Below are 19,801 nucleotides of genomic sequence, written 5' to 3' on the forward strand. Positions count from 1 at the left end.
AGGCCAGCCTATCTGGTTATGGCACTCTTTTCTAGGGTTTCTTCCCCCTACTCCCCCCCTGCAAAAAGGGCTACATATAGAACCTCAGAGATATTATCAGAGAAGAATGAGTCTCCTAGCCAAGTTTTAACAAAATACCAGCATATGGTATTTGCTGGATTCTGGAATGCTGCCATTCCTGGTGAAGCCATGAGCAGATGATCTCCTTCTAGGGTATCTGTGCTCCAGTCCTGGCTCTCTAGGAAGACCGGGCCTGGGGAAAGAGCACCTGCACCCAGGTTCTGCTGTGACATTCAGGGACCGATGCCACTGCACATTCACACACTAGACCCAGACCAAGGGTTTCCCAAAGGCTGGTCTTTAGTTCTAGGAGTAAAATCATACCTCCATCCCAGTCATGCAGGACCAAGAAGGAGACCTCTCTCCTAAGTAGCACCTTTTCCCAAGATCTCCTGAAACTTGAACTTGCCTCCTACTTCCTCTGGCCTTCTCTTGCCCAGGGTAGTGATTCAGGATCAAACAGGAGGGGTGCCTGGGTGGCTCAGTCACGTGATCTGGGTGGCTGAGTCACGTGCCTTTGGCTCAGGTTGTGATCTGAGATCGAGACCTGAGTCAGTCTCCCTGCTCAGCGGGGAGTCTGCTTCTCCCTCTCCCCCTCCCCTAGCCCACTTGTGATCGCCCTCTCCCAAATAAATAAATAAAATCTTGAAAAAAAAAAAAGAATCAAACAGGAAAAGTGTACGTGACAGCACTTTGTCACTCTGAAGCGAAGACCATACCTGAGGACAAGCTATGCCTAGGCTTCCTGGGCTCACTACATCCACCTTACCTCAGATGCTAGAATCCACAGAATAATTCAGGCGGTGTAGCCTTTCTAGTATTGTCCTTAGCCCCTTTCTAGAGCAGCCATGGATTTAAGTGGGAGTGTCCTGGCTTGATGAGGAGACCTGGTGGACTTTGCTAGGAGCCAAAAGGAGAGTTTTGAAGACAAAAGAAGGGAGTCTGGCTGTGATCTAGGACATCTGCGACAGATCCGAGTCGCACTTATCTAATGGACTGGGCACTGTACTTTGTCTTTGGGGTGCTGCCTTCGGCTCTGTGTGGTGACTGCTTTCTGAGGGAAGGCTGCCAGTGTAGCTGAGGAGGACTGTGGCATTTAGCTCTGTGAAATAAGAAATTCCTGATGGGGGGGCAGGCAGGGAAGAACTGTGGAAAGATGACCTTTGAGAGGGAGATTGGCAATGCTGCCCGCATAGCAGGGGGTTCTTGTCAGGAACTCTTTGGCAACTATTCCTCAGTCAACTTGAGAGGAGAGAGGAGGTCTCCGCTAGCCTGGGAAGAGGTGCTGGTTGCCAGTCACCATTAATCCAAAAAAGACTCTTTCATTACTATTTACCTCGCTTCTCTGGGCCAGGCTGGCTGGGCTCTGCGATGGGATTGGGCTGTGGGGCCGAGGGCGCAGTGTGGGGAGCTGAGCCACAGCAGTGTGGGGCTCCCACAGGCGTGGGTGGGGAGCAGGGGGGGAAGGCATCGTGTCCACTTGGCCCTGGAGTCTCTGGACCGCACCACAAGAGGCTGATGTCAGCTCAGGACAACCCGTCCCCAGGGAATGACAGCGTTCTTTCCTGCCCTGAAGAGGCTACGCCCTCTGGAGCCCAGAGCTCAGATGGTGGCCTTGACGCAAAGCTCTAAGCTTTTCATGGCAGTCTCCTGACAGGACCCAAAAATATCTCCATGGGTGATGGACCTGGAAAGGGAGCTGGCTCAGCAGAGACGGCCCCCCAGATGGGAGGCTTTACACAGAGTGCAGAGGAACATGGGAGACGCATAGGAAGCCTAGGATGTAAGTGATGGGCCAGCCAGCAGCCTCTGCTTCCGGAGGTTTTCAGTGGAAGGCAAACTCTCCCAAGGCAGGAGCTGAGGCAGAACAGAAAAGCCAGGCCTCTGGCTTCTCCGATTCTGGAATGGGATCTTAGGACCCCGTCTTGAAGAGTCAGCCCCTAGTGAGTCCCTCACCTAGAGATATGGATTTAAGGAAACCTTTGACTTAATTAGGGACCGCCCCACACGAGGGGCGGGGGTGCTGCTTTCCCACGGCCTCCACCCCGTGGCCTGATTCTGACCACACCAAACCCAAACTCCGAGTTTGGTTTTTAAGGATCTCCAGCCCAAGAGGCGTTAACTGGATCCCTGGGACCCAGGCTCTAAGGAGGAAGCCAAGGATCATCTTTCAGGAAAGTGGAAATTCTGATGAGCACCGAATGCCCGCTTCTGGGAGGTTCTGTCATTCCCAGAGCCCAGGCCAGCCCCACCATAAGATCTAAAGGGAGGGAGAAAGGACTCAGCACCAGAGCTCTGGCCTCCTCCGCAAAGGAACATGGTGGAAGAGGAACCTTCCTCAGGTAACCCAGCCTGGGGAAGCTTTACCAAACACCTCCCACCTTTAGCAGCAAAAACCTAAAGTTCCAGCAGGTGGGGATATTACTACATAAAGGGATTGATGAGGGACCCAAGTCACACACCCCACAGGTCAGAATCCGAAACTGGGGGCTTTCCTTTGACAAGGGCGTTAGAGAGGATCTCTTGGAACCATGTTTTGAGTCAATATTAAAATATTTTTCAGAATAGAATCTTGCAATTGTTTACCTATGCTTTGATTTGGAGTCATATGATTCTAGAGCCAAATGGGGTTTCAGGCCCACTCTCTCCTGTTCCTGAGCACCCCGCCCCCCACTCCCCTACCCCCTGTTCCTTGAACAGGGACCATGAACAGAGAGCTGGAGAGAATCCCCGCATTCCGTGGCCAGGTCATGGCTCAGACTGAGTCTAGAATACAGATCTCCTGATTTCTGCTTTACAAGAGGTCAAGTTTTCTTTTCTTTTCTTTTTAGGCAAGGCTGATACCAGTCGTTCGGTTAGATGTTTGGCTTTTGGGAATTTGGCTTTTGGGAATTTGGCCAGGAAAAAAAAAGTTACATATACATATCTCATATGTTACATATACATATCTCATACATATACATAACATATACGAATGTTACATATACATATCTCCTATTTGTTTTACCTTCATATATGGTCCATTTGCAGGAAAAATAAATAATATTTTTGTAGCTCGGGGGCGGGTTAAGGATCCAGTTTTGTTTAAGTCTCACAGCATGAATTTAAAGCAGGATATAAGTTCCAATTGTTTGAAAACTTTTCCTCAATTTGGTTTCCCGTGGAAAAAGAACATGCAGAATGACCCAGGGGTAAATTCTAAGTCAGTGCTTGCTGATAGTTCTCAGTGGCATCTCAGAAAACTTGAAAAATGTTTAACACGTTGTGTGTGTTTTCAGTATTTAGGAAAGTAAGTATATAGGGGGGAAGAGCAGTGAGCCCCCTGTTGTGTAGTGTAAGCTCAAAAGAAATTAACTGGGGAGTGATTTCTAGGCAATTTTTTCCACAGCTGCTGAAATATTTCTGTCTCTGTGTTAGAATAAGGAATGCAAAGAGTCCTTCGGAGTGCATGAATTCCCTTCCTCCCATCCCTGCACTTACACTTAGCTGCCCCAGGGTCCCCGGGGGAATCCGTTTGGCACCTGAAGTTAGCATTCTTGCTGGCCTGGAGAGACAGAGCTTCTAGACCTTTTATATGCAAATACATTTCTTTATTAATGTAACTGCGTACAGATCTGTAATTCCTTATACAACGTTAATACCACAGCAACAACACACTCTAAAAGTAAACCACACTTCTAAGAAAAATTAACCACTCACATACTATTACCATCAGCCGTGTAGCTCGTACAGAGAGGAGTCAAGTTTCTGTGCACAGTATTTCACTAACTTCTCACAGTACTACTCAGGAGGCATGGCTCTGTTGCTTTCGAGGGTGGGAGAGGCTAATGGTAGAGAAGAAGGAAGCTGCCCAAGGTAACCAGAGGTAATAAAGAGCAGAGCCAGCTTCTAAATCAGGCCTGTTAGGCCTCAAGCCCACTCTCCATCCTTTGCTGCCTCCTGGGACTACCTTTTATTCTCTCTGGCCTTTGACAGCATGGGGTCCTCGCGGCCACTGTCTATTCTCAGCGGGTTTGATATGAAAGTGCTAATTCTCACTTCGAAGGTCTTCTTTCCTGTCTCAGAGTTTGCTTACTTTCACCACACCTTGGCTGCCTGTGGCTCCACAATAGGCCAGAGCCCAGTTTTCACACCAGGGGTTCTGCCTCTACCAGCAAAGCGCTGTCCTGGCCTGCTTCCCCTGTTGCCTCGGACTGGGTCACCCGAGCCCACGGGCCTGACTGACATAACATCCATGGCTGCACCGGCACACAGCAGGCCCTGTTCCCTCACACACTTGTTCGGGTCACATAACCCTTCCTTCCTTCTTTTTATCCTCACACAGCGTGGGTGGGACAGATGCATGTGTGGAAATGGGGACAAGTTTGTGTGTGTGGAGATAGTCAAGTGTCTCCTCCCCTAAGTTTATGTCTAGTGACTGAAAATACACAGGGACACAGGGTCCACTTGGAAAAGGTATCCCGTGGAAAACCCTGCTTTCAGTCCGGGCTGAGGCAGAGTGGGAGACACCAGAGAGCCAGAAATGAGCAACCAGGACATAGATAGACGAGAGAACAGGATAGAAACTGAGCAGGAATGACAGAGACAGCAAAAGCCAGAAGCCCGTGGGTCAGAAACTGGGGCTGGTGTGGAGCAGGCCGTGGAAGGAACCGGAGGTGAGACAGATTGACCTCCCTCACTTCCGTTGTAAAGAAAAGACAGAAACGTGACAGGAAGGAAACATTTAGGGAGGAGAGCGTTGCTTTATTCTCTTCTTTGGCAAACTGGTACTGAGGAGTCAGGTCCTCCAAAGAGGAGTCAGGTCTGGCCTCATCTTGAGGAGCTCACTGTCTAGCACGTGAGAAAGACTCACAAACGCACGATCACAGTGGCGTGTGGTGAGGACTATCGTAGACATTATGTTTGGAGGTGAATCCTGCCTGCTCTTGTGGGAATCACTTGATGAGGTGTCTTTAACAAAATGGCGTCCAACAGGTGGGTGTGGAAGGCACAGGTATTCTAGGTAAAGAGAACCATGCATGAAACAGGAGAGCATTGCCCAATAAACCCAAATAGTTTGGTGAGATGAGATTTACGGCCAGAGAGGTATATGGGGGGTGAGTGGTCAGGAGTTTAGGGTTGACCTCTGGGCACTGGGAAGCCAGAATGGGTGTAAGCAGGGAGTGACACGGCTGTAACAGGAGGTGACTGGCCAGGGGGAGAAGCACACTGGAGCTGGGACCAAGGGGTCACAAGTCGAGGTCATGAAAACGAAGCCTCAGCCATCTGCAGTGACCCTCAACTCAGACCAAGGCCAGGCTCACAGTAGGCAGACTCTCCCTCCCCCTAGAAAGTCCGTATTCCAAGTCCACATTTTTCCGCTGCTTTTGCTCCTTCTCTTGGCTGAGCTGCTCCTCTTTTAGAAAGTCCTCTGGAGAAGAAGATGAGACGTGAGCTCTAGAGGAGCAGCACAGGTTGCGGAGTCACAAGCCCGAGACCCAAGTCCCCTCTGGCCCCACTGGCAAGGTAGCACAGAAGCCAGGCCCTCAGCCTCCCCTACAGCAATGGCCTCATCTTTTTTTTTTTTTTTTTTTTTTTTAACCTCCTATTCTCTGCAGAGGATGGGATCTGGCCTACCAGACGTTCTGGTTTGCCAAGAGTTTATCTTAAGCCTTCCAAAAACAAATCTACCGACTTTCCCTGAAAGCTTCCTAGTGACCCCTTCCAGGAGAGCTTTAAATCGCTATGTGCAGAAAACTGTTCAATTCAGATTAATCCTTGCTGCCCTTGGTGTGACTGGCTTAAAATAAATTCAAGAGGGCCTGGAGAAAACAAAAGACCTGGCTCCTTTAAGAAACCAGGTGTTAGAGTGGCGGTGGGGGGAGGGGGGAGGTTGGAGGGGAGCTGCCTGCGAGTGGTGGAGTGCTTGGCATGGAAGCTATTGGTGTCTTCTAAAAGGGGAGTGAGTAAGAGCTGCAGCCCGGGTCTGGTGAGGAAAACCTCCTTGGGTGAGGAGAAACAGAGCCCCTGTGCAGGAATGGGTGCTCTCTGGGAAGCAGAGGGGTGCTAAGAGGTCATTAGCAGGCTTGCGATAAGCTCATTCTCACAATAAAGTACGTTAGAGAAAAGAAAATTATAAGGAAGGGAATAAACATATATACACGGAATGGTATCGTATTTAGTGGAAAATATCTGCATATAAGTGAACCCACGCGGTTCAAACCCGTGTTGTTCAATGGGCAACTGTACCCCGATTCTGCAGACAAGCTAAGTGAAAGCAGGACCCAACCGAGGGCCCTTGCCAAGGGCGAGCTGGAACAGAAGCAAGCCCCGGTTTGCAGCTAATGTTAGGAATTTGGGATGAGGTGTGTCAGTGAAATTTGGGAAGGTTTGCTCCTTCTAACTGGCCACGTGTGGGGCTCTTTCATACTGCCAGCGGAGGTCGGTTGTTCCCGAAGCACCTACTCATTTCACGGTGAGCGAGCAAGGGAGTGTCGCATGCCGTGCCTTCATTGCTCTTATTACCCACATTTAGCTGACACTGCTGTCTTCATCCTTCCAAGAGGAGTCTAGAAGCAGCCCCCACAACGACTGGCATTCTCAGTTCCCTGGCAAACACATGGTGGTTTCTGGGATTTGCCCCAAAGAAAACTTTTTTTAAAAAAATATTTTATTTATTTGAGAGAGAGAAAGAGAGAGAGAGCATGCGGGGATGGGCAGAGGGAGAGGAAGAAGCAGAGTCCTCACTGAGCAGGAAGCCGGACATGGGGCTCGATCCCAGGACTCTGGGATCATGACCTGAGCTGAAGGCAGACGCTTCACCGGCTGAGCCACCCAGACGCCAGTGAAGAAAACTCTTTTAGTAATACAAACCTCAGGCTGAAGGTGAACAGCGAATTTTCTGTAACAACACCATCTTGGAACCATGGAAGAACTGAAGTTCTGGTCTTTGATGTGGGTTTTGTATGAAGAAGTTTTCAGTTGAGGCATACATTAAAACCAGGCATGGTTAAACTGTTTATGGAGAAAGCAGCTCAAACAAACTTAGGAATTGTTCTTAATCCCACCACCCTGCTCTCCCTGGTCTGATGTTGGAGGTAGAGCCTGCCCAAGGCCCTGCAGATTGAACCTGGGAGGTCTGCCTGGGGGCTCTGTGACGTCACTGAGTCAGCCATAGCCACCTCTGTATTAAATACGTGGCTCTGCTTCACGTCCTGCCCTTGGACAACGGCGAACACCGCTGGGGTGTCCTTGGAATCAGTTATCGAGAGGGACTGACTTCCCTGAGTCCTGGCCTTCTGCCTGTCTCCGAAAGCACGCCGTTGTAGAGTTCTGATGGGAGAAAGAGAAGATGAAAGCGGGAGGCCAAGCCTGTGGACATCCTGGGAGGTCTTGTGGGTGGTGTGGTGTAGAGGCAGGGGTCACGGCTGGCTTCCTCACTGACTCAAATGCTGGGCCAGTCCCTTGCCACAGTGCCTCGGTCCTCCCCACCCCCCTTCCCCCCTACCCCAGCATGATCCTTGGGTCTTAGGTTGAGTTCAACTAGTTCTTGAGAATCAAGCACCCCAGTCACGGAGCTCACACGTATTTCTGAATAACTTTCTAAAGCGTGTACCATTATCCCATTTAACAGATGGGGAAACTCTGCTGAGAAGTCAAATTACTCGCCCAAGGTCATAAATCTAGAAAGTGGTGTACGTGGTGCTGGAGGCAGGTTCTGCCTTCAAGAAGTTATAATAGCAGGGCTGGGAAGCATCCTAGCCAAGGACTCTCAGACCCCAAACTTGAAGGAGAATGGAACTGAGAGAGGAGACAGGGCAGGGTGGGGACATTGTGGGTGATGGCAGAAGGGAAAGTACCTTTTTAACAAAGGCCCCCCGTCCTGGACAGGGGACCTGGAGGTAAGGGCGGCAGGTCCACAAAGACTATAGAGGAATCCCATATAAACTTTGGATCCTCCTACAGCTACAGGCGTGATAAAATGAGAGTTCGGTGGCTTTGACTTTCTCCCAACTCAACTGCATTTCTTTCTCCTCCTAAAGGCCTGTTGCCACTCACTGACCCTTTACTGCCCTTTGAGATGCCCAACAGCAAAAGCAGGGCAAAGAACTCTACCTCTCCACTGGGCTGCGCAGTACATTCCCATAAATCTCCTTCTGGGCATTCCCACTATGATGGGGTGAGCTCCTGGTTCAGGGCTGGGCAGGAAAAGCATTTATTGTTTGATCAGACACATCAGAGTGAACTTCTATGAGGAGCTGGGCAGCCATGAGCAAGGCATTGGAGAAAGAAAATCAGACCAGACTAGCTCCCAGTTTCCCAAAGAACAGGCAACAGAGTTGGGAAGACCAACGTTAAAAACAGTTAAAAAAAAAAAAAAATCCAGTGTACTAAGCTCAGTGTTAACTTGGGAGTATCTGTGCTGCTCTTTCTACCAAGCAAAGGCCCAAGCGCCCCATTTGAGCCCCAAGTACAGTGGTCCCTGGGGCCGGAGACAGACCCTAGTGTGGCCACTTTATCGTGTAATACTTCCTTCCCTGACTCTCAGCTTCCCCCCCCTGGAAAATGGGTATTGTAAGTACCACCCTCTCAAGGGGAGGGCTGCAAAGATCAAAATGAAACCAGGGACACAAAAGTGCTTTGAAGAGGCACAAAGCACCATATTAAGTTAAGAGCAGATTACCACTGGGAAGTAACATTTTATAAAACACACCCACAGGCCAGACCGCATTTTAAAAGTGATGCCCTCCAGCAGAGCCTGACCAGAAATTCCTTAGTTTGCTTGTGGGATGGCTTCTGTCCTTCCCATAAGGACCACATTTCCCACAGATGTCAGGAAAGAGAGCAGTGTCCTGTCTAGAGAAGGCCGGAGCCCAGTGTCCCCCACCTCAGGGAGGTGGGGTGCAGAGCCCCTGTGATGAGGGCTGGCGGGGCTGTGGGGAGTTCTTTCTTCACAAGAGAATGAAAAGTTCAACTTCCTTAATGGGCAGATGGTCCAAATTATCCCCAGGGCTCTACTCTGCAGCTGCAGAAAATCAGAGCCTATTTTCCCAGCCCCGTGTGTTTATTTCTATTCTACACAACCTCCTTTCTTTTAACTTGTTTTGCTTTGGCCTGGAAGGCAGGATAAACAAACGGAAGAGAGCTGTGATGTTTCGGACTCAGGCTGGGTTTCCCTCCTCTCCTAGTCTTTAGAAGCAAAGTGCCCTGGGCTCTGGGGGGCCCTTCTGATGCACAGCCAAGGGGGGTCTCCCGGAGCCCAGCCCAGTTCTGTTCCTGGAGCCCAGCAGAAAGCTGTGAATCCCATTCATACATCTGATCACTCACTCACTCAGTACAATGGGTTAAGCCCTGTGCCCACAAGTGAGGACCGACCACATTTCCCACAGATGGGGACCACAAGGGTGCTGAACAGTTTTCCCTTTCACGGAGCTTACCCTGATGTTTACACATAGACCTGAAAGAGGGAATGACGGTATAATATTGCTAATATGTGGGGAGTGTGTGTTGGGGCGACAGATCAGGGAAGCCCTCCTGGAGGAGGTGATTCCTACGTGTCTTACAAGGTCCCACAACTGGTAAGTTGTATAGGTGGGGCTTGATCCCCGATCGGTTCTTCATGCAGTGTTTCTCCACCCCGAGGAGCACAGATATTACCCAAGAATTGCTCAAAGCCCCTGCAAGGCTAGATTTTAAAGCATTCCCCCATATTCCTACCTGCAACCCAGGCCTCAGAACCACCTTAACACCAAGGCTCCTTCCCTTACTCTTTTTTTTTTTCTTTAAGATTTTATTTATTTATTGACAGAGAGAGAGAGAGAGAGATCACAAGTCGGCAGAGAGGCAGGCAGAGAGAAAGGGGAAGCAGGCTCACTGCTGAACAGAGAGCCCGATGCGGGACTTGATCCCAGAACCCTGAGATCATGACCTGAGCCGAAGGCAGAGGCTTAACCCACTGAGCCACCCAGGTGCCCCTTCCCTTACTCTTAAAGACACTAATTCCTGCAGACCTCGTGGGGCTGCTGGGTGGTAGGTGAAAGGCACTTTTTGTAAGAAGACAGTCGTTATTAAATTTTGTCTGAAGTATTAGCCTGGTAGTCGGCTTTGTGGTTTGAAAATGAAAGGCCTTTGCTCTTCTCCTTGGCTCTCCTTGGCTCTCCCTGGTATCCGCTGTGTGATCCTGGGCAAATTGCTTGGCTTCTCTGGGCACATTTCCTCCTCTATGACGTGAGATCCACGATAAACTCATGGATCTGTCGTGAAGAATCAATGAGAGAATGCACATATTAATCACTGTGCACGGCGTCTGGCATGTCATAGGACCTGCGTGTGTGTTAGTTCCCTTCAGAGCCCATCCTTGATTTGAAATCTCCGGGGGCGCTGTCTAGAGCATGGCTTGGCCGTATTTGGGTTTGGGGCAGTTCTGAGCCAGAGGCAGACAAGGTCCACAGGCAGTAGACATTTCTAAGCCTAGCCCAGCCCTGGAAACCGGTTATGAGATGGCAGCCACTGGCCATTAAGCTGTCCTCTCAGACCTGCTGAGGGACCCAGTGATGAAACCACTCCCATGGTTGTGTTCTCACGAGACGCCAGAGAAAGAGGAAGATATTCTGCCTTTTGCTTCCCAATAACTGTGAAACCCGAAGCATATAGAGGAAAACAAGGTAGGGAGTCATCTGGATGAAAACCCCTGGAGCCATCCAGAGATGCCAGCACACTGTAAATGAAACCAGATCCTGGCTGTAAACTCCTAGAACGGGCTCCCACGGGAGGCAGGATGAGCCCCTGTCAAGACCGGTACAGAGTGGAGAGGATTCCTGTGTTTAAAGCGGGATCAGGGGTTCAAGACTGACTCCAGGGCTCTTTCCAGTTCTGGGGTTCAAGGATTCAGAGCCAGGCGAATCTGGACTAGACCCAGCCTGCTTTGGGAAATTGCTTTTCCTATGTATATATTTATAAGGCAAAGAGAGCAAAGAAACATTTGTTTCGAGAAGCAAAACCCCACCTATTAGATTTGTAAGGTCTGTGCTTGGAGCCCCAGAGCAGCCTCAGCCAGAGCGCTGCATTCCTGGACCATTCTGAAGCTGCTTTGCTTCAAGAGTCACATTCAGCTTGCATTAGTGAGCAGAAAGTTGCTGACAGCAGGAGTCAGACTGCTGCTGACGCCCCTATCCCCCTCCCTTAATATACTAAGAAGCCAGGAACTGAGCTCTGGGGAGAGCAGAGGAAGTCAGGAGATGAATCCAACTGGAGGGGTGAGCCCCCCTGCCCCCACTCCCCACACAGCAGGCTGACTTTGCAAAGAAGCTTTCAAGGCTATGATCCCAGCTCACGCCACTGTCTACCAGCCCTCCTCAGCAACCCATGAAGACCTCTCAGGGTTGACCCACAAGTTGCTGGGCAAAGTATGGGACAGCCAGTGTGGGGCGGGGGGGCAGTCCCAGGGACGGGAGCCCCTGATGTACCAAGGTCTTCCCATGTGATATGGCTTCCAACCACCCCCATTATACCCATTTTAAGAAGAAGGTAGGTATAGAGAGGTTGAATCTGGCCAATAGTGGAGCCAGAATTCGAACCCTGTTCCTGAGTCCAGAACCAGGCTCCTTCTACTTTCCCCTGTTGCCTCCCCTTGGGGATTATCACCACTGTGTTCTCCTCCATCCTAATTCCGATATCCACCCAGCACCCAAGAAGCAAGTAGCTAACCAGGCCTTAGACTGATGGTTGGCATTCCCAGGTTCTCTCTTTGGGCATCTTTGGTAGCAAGGACCAGACTCACTGGGTCACTTCAAGTAATGGGGGCTTATAGTAAGGCCGCTGGGGAAGACTTTGGAAGATCAGGAATCATAATACAAACAGAACTTGCGGAGTCTAGGATGCAAAGGTCATCCAGAATCCAAGGCAGTTCTGGGGGCCGCAGCAATTGGGGTTTGTGGCTTCAGTCTATGTCTCATCTCCAACGTGCCTTATTAATTTCAGTGCCCCAGCCTCTTCTTGAGGCTGCTTCTGCTCATTTATCTCCAGATCCCCCCAACTCACGTTCCTAAGGGAATCTGGGTGGTCCTGCTAATCATCCTCATAGTGGTCCGAGGTCTCGAGCCAGACCAGTCATTCATGGCATTACCCATGTGTAAGGAAGTGCTTGCAGGCGGGGAGCGTGACGTACACCTTGACCTTGTCTAATGCCAGTCTTATCACATCTGATGTCAGAGATAAAGCTGGATGCTAGTTAAAGTGGTCAGAACAGATCTTAAATTAGTAACATACTCTTGCAATAGGGAAAAGAGGCCAGTGTGAACTGATTTCAACTTCCACTTGTACAGAGGAGACTGGGTGATTTAAAGAGAGAACGAGTGAAGAGGGAGGGAGTGAGTAGAGATTCAGAAGAGTCAGAAAAGTGAAAAATGACAAAAAGCAGGAAGGAGGTGGGTCCCTAGAAAACCCATCTGGGTTTGCTAACTGGTTCTTATCCAAGTTAGGCTCCTTCCCTCCCACAGAGCCTGGGAGGCAGGGCCCTATCTTCAGGTGTTGCCTGGAACAAACAGTAAATTCTTTTGGAAGCCTTGAGTTTTCTAAGGCAGGCATGTTAAAGGAGGCTGGGGCATTCCAGGGATATGGCCTTGAGCTGTTAGTAATTATGTTCTGTTTTGTTCAAGAATTTATGGGTCAAAGTTGAGGCCTCCTTGAGAAGACTCAGGAGCCTGCCTAGGGTTTGGTCAAGCAGAGAATCTTTGTCACTGATGTGCCCTCAACAACCCTGGGCAGCGAGTATGACAGGTGAAGACATGAAGAAAAAGTATCTTAGTGCCTCTAGACTTAAGAACACTAGCACTGTGGCTTGACCAGCCCCCTCAGTCCCCTCCTCCTCCTCACCATGCCACACCGCCTGCCTTGGATCTCTCGTGGTGCTTGGCAGGGGTGGCCTGGAATCACCTCATAGCATTTTTGTGCCCCAAGGAGAAGCATGGGTAAATGCCTCTGTGTCCCCAGGACTGGGTCAATACTTAGAGATCGAGCAGCAGTAGAGAGTCTACAATGAATTACAGAAAGACAGCCCAACTATATGCAACCCAGGACCAGGGCCTCCAGTTGGTGTGTGCATGGGGAGCACATGACCTCTATCCTGGGGTAACACCATTCCTGCCCAAGCTGATGGGATCAGTGGATGGGCACAGGCCCATTCTGCATAGTCAGGCACTGAAGGTACTAGAAGCAGAGATACAGGAAAGATCCAGAGAGACGCAAGAAACATGAGGCATTCAGCTGGGGATTCCAATCATACCCACTAGCAAAGTCATGCATCCATCAACCCATCTGCCTTCCATCCCACCCGACACTGACTCAGCATCTTCAGCCAATCCGGCACCATATTAAGTATCAAGGGATCATGGACAAACAAAGCCCCATTTCTCTGCCCAAGGGAACATGGGATATGTATGTTTCCTTAATTCTCAGAGACCCCAGGCTTTGCTTGAGCTCTCTCAAGCAGTGCCCCAGTCTGGGGAGTGCCAGCCTGCCACCGTCTTACACCGTTCCTGGTGTAACCTCAGACCCGCTAACTGTGTTATGGCTTAGGCGGTACTGAAAATGGCCTGTGTTGGAAGGAACAGTGGTCTAGAAAGGAAGGGATCTGATGTCCCGGTGACTGCTGGTTCCTTCTTCTCTCTGAATGTCAGTTCCCTCATCTCTAGGTGAGTGTTTGGACTTGGGAGGCCTCTGCCAGCTCTGACATTCTCTGCTCTTATCTGCCATAGCCCATCAGTTCATTAGTCAGGTTTGAGGGCAAAGACGACACTTATCCATCCTTAGCCCCTAGTATAATTCTGGAAGGTGGTAGGATTCCAGAAATGCATCTGGATGGATAAGTAAATGAATCATTAAAAAGAGAAATACATACATTGATGAAGACATGTATAAAGAACTAATAAACATAATGCCTCTTCAGCACCCCAAATCTGTGCACAGAAGGTAGAATCACTGTGGACTTCAGTAAATATTAGCACCGTTCTCAAAAGCTAAGGCTGGTTTCTCTTTCCCCCGCTCTGGAAACAGAGACATGGTCACCTTCAAATACAAACTCGGCAATTGCCGTGCTTCACAAGGGCATCCCCGCACTCTTGGTCCTCCCATAAGACATAGGAGAAGTCAAACTGTTCTGCGAATTGAGGGTAGAAGCATTATAATTCAAGGGTTAAAGGAATTATTTTTAATGTGACTCTCCATCAAAAGGCATCTCGCATCAAAGTCATAAGGCAGAATCAGGGAACCCCCCCACCCCGACCTCCCGAGAGAGCTTAGAAAGAATGAGTGATCTCATGAAAAATGAAGAAAGAACGGTATAGACAGAGAATTGGCTCAAGGGTTAAGTCTCAAGGTCAGGTCCAGCTCTTCTACTCACTCCCAGCTATGAGATGACCATGGGCCAGATCCATCATCTCTCTGAGCCTCTGTATCCTCAAGTATCACACAAACAGTTTGCACTGTGTGATCTCCAAGTCCCAGGCAGCTGGCAAATTCTAGGCTTCCCCATCGTTTGAGACAATGTGACTAAAATCAGCTCTCTGCAGTTGTCTGTAGTCCCCTACTAAGCTTGAGGAAGACATTGCTAGAGATAGCCCCAGAATATGTAAAGGTTCCCAGTCCGGACACCATGGCTTGTTCTTCCCCACGCTCTGACCCCATCTGTGCCTCAGCACCCCCACCCCTTGATGGAGGGGCCAGGCTAGGACAGGAGTGGGTCTGGAGTCCTCCTGCAGGGCCTCGTGGCAGGTCCCAGCAGTGGCCTGGGTGATGGGCAGGGTCAGTAGAGCAGGTCAGGGAATGAGGAGGTGGGTTCTGTGGTCTGGAGCTGCAGCTAGGCAGAAAGCTCCAAGCAGAGATTAGCACCACCGATGCTCTAGAAAGTTCGTTGGAGAAATGCTTGGTCCTTTTGATCTGGGAGAGGGCAGGGAGGCTGCCCAGCTGGAGAGAGCTGGTCTTCTGCCCTGGGTTCCTGTTCGTGAGCTTCCTCCCCTAGGCTTACACAGCCAAAGAAGTCACCCAGACAAAGAAGTCACCACTTCCGATATGAGCTTTTTTGAAAGCACTCTTCTCTGTCTGCTTCTCTATATAAAAGAGGAGCACCTCTGATCCCAAATCTGGCAGCAGGGCCAAAAGACACAGAGGCCTGATCCTGTAAACATCTGGATGTCTCTGCTCTGGGGTTGTACTAGGAGATGCTCTGCCCAAGATTTACTGGGCCAGGGACCAGGCCAAGCTCTCAAGTCAGAAAACTCTCCAGGTTGTCCTGCAGGTTTTGGATGGGGAACAGGGTATTTCCCTTGACCTCGGATTTTCCAGAGTGTGCTCCTTTTGCAAAGTACTTGTGGTCATGACTGCCCTTTCTGCTTGCAAGTCATGGGCACATATCCAGGTAGGGTCTAGTCTGCAGGGTAGAGACCCCAGAACAAGAGACCTCAGAGGGTTCCCTCTGTGAATGAAAATCAGATATCCACGTAAGGATTGGTGGGGGGCAGGGTTTTCAGTGGGATTGTTGATTTTCATTTTGCTCAGGAAGGCTTTTCCAGGGCCCCCCGAGGTGGGATGTAAGGAAAGAGGTAAATGGTGTAGGGAATGGTGCCTGAGTGGCTCAGTCTGCTGAGGGTCTGCCTTCCGCTCAGGTCTTGATGCTGGGGTCCTGGGATGAGACCAATGTCAGGCTCCCTCCTCAGCGGGGAGTCCACTTCCCCCCTCTCCCTCTGACCCTCCCCCTGCTCATGCTCTCTCTCTCTCAAATAAAAAAAAAAAAAACCTTTAAAAAGAAAGAGGTCACGGGGCCTGTCAGACAATGCAAAGGCAGTTATTAAGGGAGTCACACGCAATTACAAAAGCCTGTGGCGGTCAGGAACACTCTTGCCCTTTGACCTCTACCGGGCCAGCCCTCTTTCTGTTGGCCTAGGTGTGCCTGAGTTTTGTACCATCCAAAATGTCTGCCTACCATTCTCCTTTCCTGTCGTGTACAGAGAGGTTTCTCCTTGGCCTCAAGTGGCCCCACACACTCCTCGGGGACCACTTTGGGCGGGTGTCTGAGGAAGATGCTTGCTCCCCAGACTTACAATAAGTGTCCTGGGTGGAGGTCACAAACCAGGCTGAAACTGCCTCTCCGGCACCATGTCTGGTTCTGTGGGGGCTGACACGTCTGTGTCAGAGTGTTTCTGAGGGGTGGCTGGTTGCTTGGTGGGAAAGCTTTGCCCTGGGGCAGAAACTGCTGGGAAAAGGCAGAGTTCAAACCCTCTGCCCACAGAAACCCCAACCTTACACCGAGTCATCACATCCTTCCCAGGCCAGAAAGGGGGGCCCTGTTGCAGTCATTTGGTGATTTCCCCAAAGCCTTGCAGGAGGTGGCCGCTCAGGCCTGTGGCCATGCCTGCCTGTGGCCTCCCCTGCCGCTCCTTGGGAGGCCAGAGATACTGTCCACGGAACAGCCCCTGGGATGGTCCAAGGCCCTACATTGGGGTGGTTTGCAGCATAATCAGTTCAGATCTCAGCCTGTGGTTTTCCCAAGGGAATTATCCACAGAGCTGAGCTTTTATTACATGAAAGAAAAGGAGGCAAAAACCAGCCTGAGTGGCAAGTTCTACAAAACGGAACTAGGACAGAATTTTCGTTTTGTTTCGTTTCCATGAGTCCAGGGGAGGTCATGTGGATTTCAGAATCATTTTAATTCTTTTGGGGCATGCTGCATCCCATGAGCGGGTGACTGTGTTCAGCCTCCATTGTGAGGAGAAACCCTGAATCTGGAGACTCTGGGAACAAGTTACAGGGACAGGTTCCAGAGCTCAAGGAGCCAACCTAGGGTCTGGGGGGTGGGGTAGTCCTCAGGGCCGCAACTTTGCTTGGCTTATGCGGATTGTGGGGCATAAACCAGAGAGACAGCCTTGAAATTGATGCTGCGAGTCTCGTAATTATGGTTACCACATGTGTCTAATTTTTTGAAGTTGTCCTATTTCCAAGTATTCCTTTGCCTCTTCCATATACATCGAAGACTCCTGGGAATTCCAATATTTCAGCATCCAGATGACATTTTCCAGATTTCTTCCAGTACCCACCATATCATATGACAGACCACATCCTTATTTTCTCACTGGAAATGTATGGTCATTGTACCAATCGCCTCGACCTGCGGTCCAGAACCTAGGACCATCCCACCAGAAGAAGCCATTAGTGAATGAGTGAGAAGAAGGGGCTGTGATGTCATAAAGCGGGTGTTGGAGCTGTGGGATGCCCTGATGGCTGATTCTCCGGGCTCATACCAAAGCCCTAGGCTCTGAGGAGCTATGTCTAATAGACAGGACCCGCCCACCTTGGTCTATTATCTGAGTTCATTCATTCATGCATGCCTTCATTTTGCAGAGCTTGGACATCTTGACATGTAAGCACTGTATCAGGCCCTGTGATCTCTCCCCAGAATGCTCACAGCGTCCTAAGAAGACAGATAGGCAATTATTAGATGAAGTGATAAATACATCCAAAGAAGAGGCCCCCACCAGGTGTGGGGTATGCAGGGAGGATTTTTGAGAGATGGGACATGCAAGCTGAAATTTAAAGGACAAGAAAAGCTGAGGCCAGAGCACAATGAGGGTTTTGGTTTTGTTTGTTTGTTTGTTTGTTTGTTTTTTGAGATGGGGAAGTACATGTACTCCTCTGTCTCATTCAGATCTCTCCTGAAGACCTTCCTTCTTCCCTCCCATCCAAGGTGGCGCCTCCCTTCAGTCTCCATTCCCTTCCTTGTTTCTCTCTCTCTAAGATAGCATCTTCCCTCATTCTTCATTCCCTTCCCTATCTCCAAGAAGGCATATCCCCTCATTCTCCATTCCCTTCCTTGTGTCCCTGTCCAAAATGGTGCCTTCCCTCACTCTTCATTCACTTTTTTTTTTATTTTTTTTAAAGATTTTATTTATTTATTTGACAGACAGAGATCACAAGTAGGCAGAGAGGCAGGCGGGGCGGGGGGGGGGGGGAAGCAGGCTCCCTGCCGAGCAGAGAGCCCGATGTGGGGCTCGATCCCATGACCCTGAGATCATGACCTGAGCTGAAGGCAGAGGCTCAACCCACTGAGCCACTCAGGCGCCCCTCACTTTTTTTTTTTTTTAAAGATTTTTATTTGTTTATTTGACAGACAGAGATCACAAGTAGGCAGAGAGGCAGGCAGAGGGAGGGAGGGAAGCAAGCTCCCTGCTGAGCAGAGAGCCCGATGCGGGGCTCGATCCTAGGACCCTGGGATCATGACCTGAGCCGAAGGCAGAGGTTTTAACCCACTGAGCCACCCAGGCGCCCCTCTTCATTCACTTTCTTATCTCCTCACCTAAGATGACATAACCCCTCACTCTCCATTTCGTTCCTTGTCTCCTCAACCAAGATAGCACCTCCTCTCATTCTCTGCCCCCTTTCTGTGCTTCTGTTCCTGTCCATGCACTCATTATTACCTGGCCATAGTTACTCCCCCTGGCCCCAGCTTTTCTGCTAGTCTTTCCACTAAAATACCAGCCCTTCCAGTGATGGGTATTAAGGAGGGCAAGTACTGCGTGGAGAACTGGGTGTTATATGTAAACAATGAATCATGGAACATTACGTCAAAAACTAATGACGTACTAAATGGTGACTAACACAACATAATAAAAAATAATTAAAAAAATAAAATAAAATGCCAGTCCTTGAGGGTAGAGTATATCCATAGCTCCTAGAACAGGACGAAGTCTTTAACAGATGGTTAGTCATTTATTTTTCTACACAAAGACATGAATGAAGTGAATTCGGGCTGGCCTGAGCAGGGAGGATATGGGGGAACTTGAGCGTCAGCCTTGGCTTCCTGGGTCGCAGGCGGCCTCTTCCTATTGTTTTGACCTGACACCCTGAACTGTGCCTGGCCTGCTCTGAGACCCACAACATTGTCCTGTCACTTCTCTCTTCTACTTACGACCCCACACTGAGTCTCCTGTTGGAGGCTGGCCTGGTGTGGCCCACTGCCACCGTAACAGGCTGCTGACAGAGGCGAGGCAGGTCTGTGAGAAATCAGGGCTGACATCTCAGCTTCGGCCAACCCACCCAGGGAAAGCCCCCAGCCAGGGGCCAGGCCTCATTTGCTGCTGCTGCCTCCGGCTTAGCTTGTCATTACCGCTCCCTGGGGAGTTTCTCTGTCTCAGACTCAGACTCTGCCTTCCAGCTTCTCTCCGTGTTTTCCTTCTCCAGGACTCCTGTGTTCTCTTGCTCTTCCTCAGCCTTGACAGCCTGGTATGAGCTTGTGTTTTCAACAAATCCATATGAGGAGTATGGTCAAGGATGAAGGGTGTGTAGAAAATGCCATTTAACATTTCAAGAAGCCTTCCAGAGTCATCCATCTGTGATCTTTCAGCGCCTTGAGAATGCTGTGGTTTTCTGGTGACTTCTTTGGTTCCCCTGTACAGAATATTCTTGGGGTTTCCCCAGTCCAGGCAGCACTTAACAGACTTGTGGCCAATTCTAACTCCTGTCCTTCCTCATGTGGTACAGACGTGGGGTTTATCAATCCTGCCATCTCCTCCAGGGGCCTGTGAAGTCACAGTGATCGGAAGGGGAGATCCCCCAGCCCACCTGGCCAAAAAAAGAAGAAAAAAATGGTCTGAGAGTGCAGGACTTACTGGGCAGGGAACTTGATGGGATTTGCTGTTTTCTCTGGCAGTTCACATAAAGGTCTTTTCACCATCATGGCACTCACGTGTCACCGTGTCAGGGTACAATGATTTCA

The 19,801-nt window shown here is 50.0% G+C and overlaps 1 protein-coding gene across 2 annotated transcripts in view; it reads left to right on the forward strand.

Annotated features, from left to right (window-relative positions):
• Positions 1-19,801, forward strand: part of SCARA5 (scavenger receptor class A member 5) — a gene marked incomplete at its 5' end in the record, with an annotated part of 117,842 nt that overhangs the window by 83,759 nt on the left and 14,282 nt on the right. The gene's annotated exons all lie outside the window — the stretch shown is intronic.

The sequence above is a fragment of the Martes martes genome, assembly GCF_963455335.1.
Source record: "Martes martes genome assembly, chromosome: 2".
NCBI classification, from domain to species: Eukaryota; Metazoa; Chordata; class Mammalia; order Carnivora; family Mustelidae; genus Martes; species Martes martes.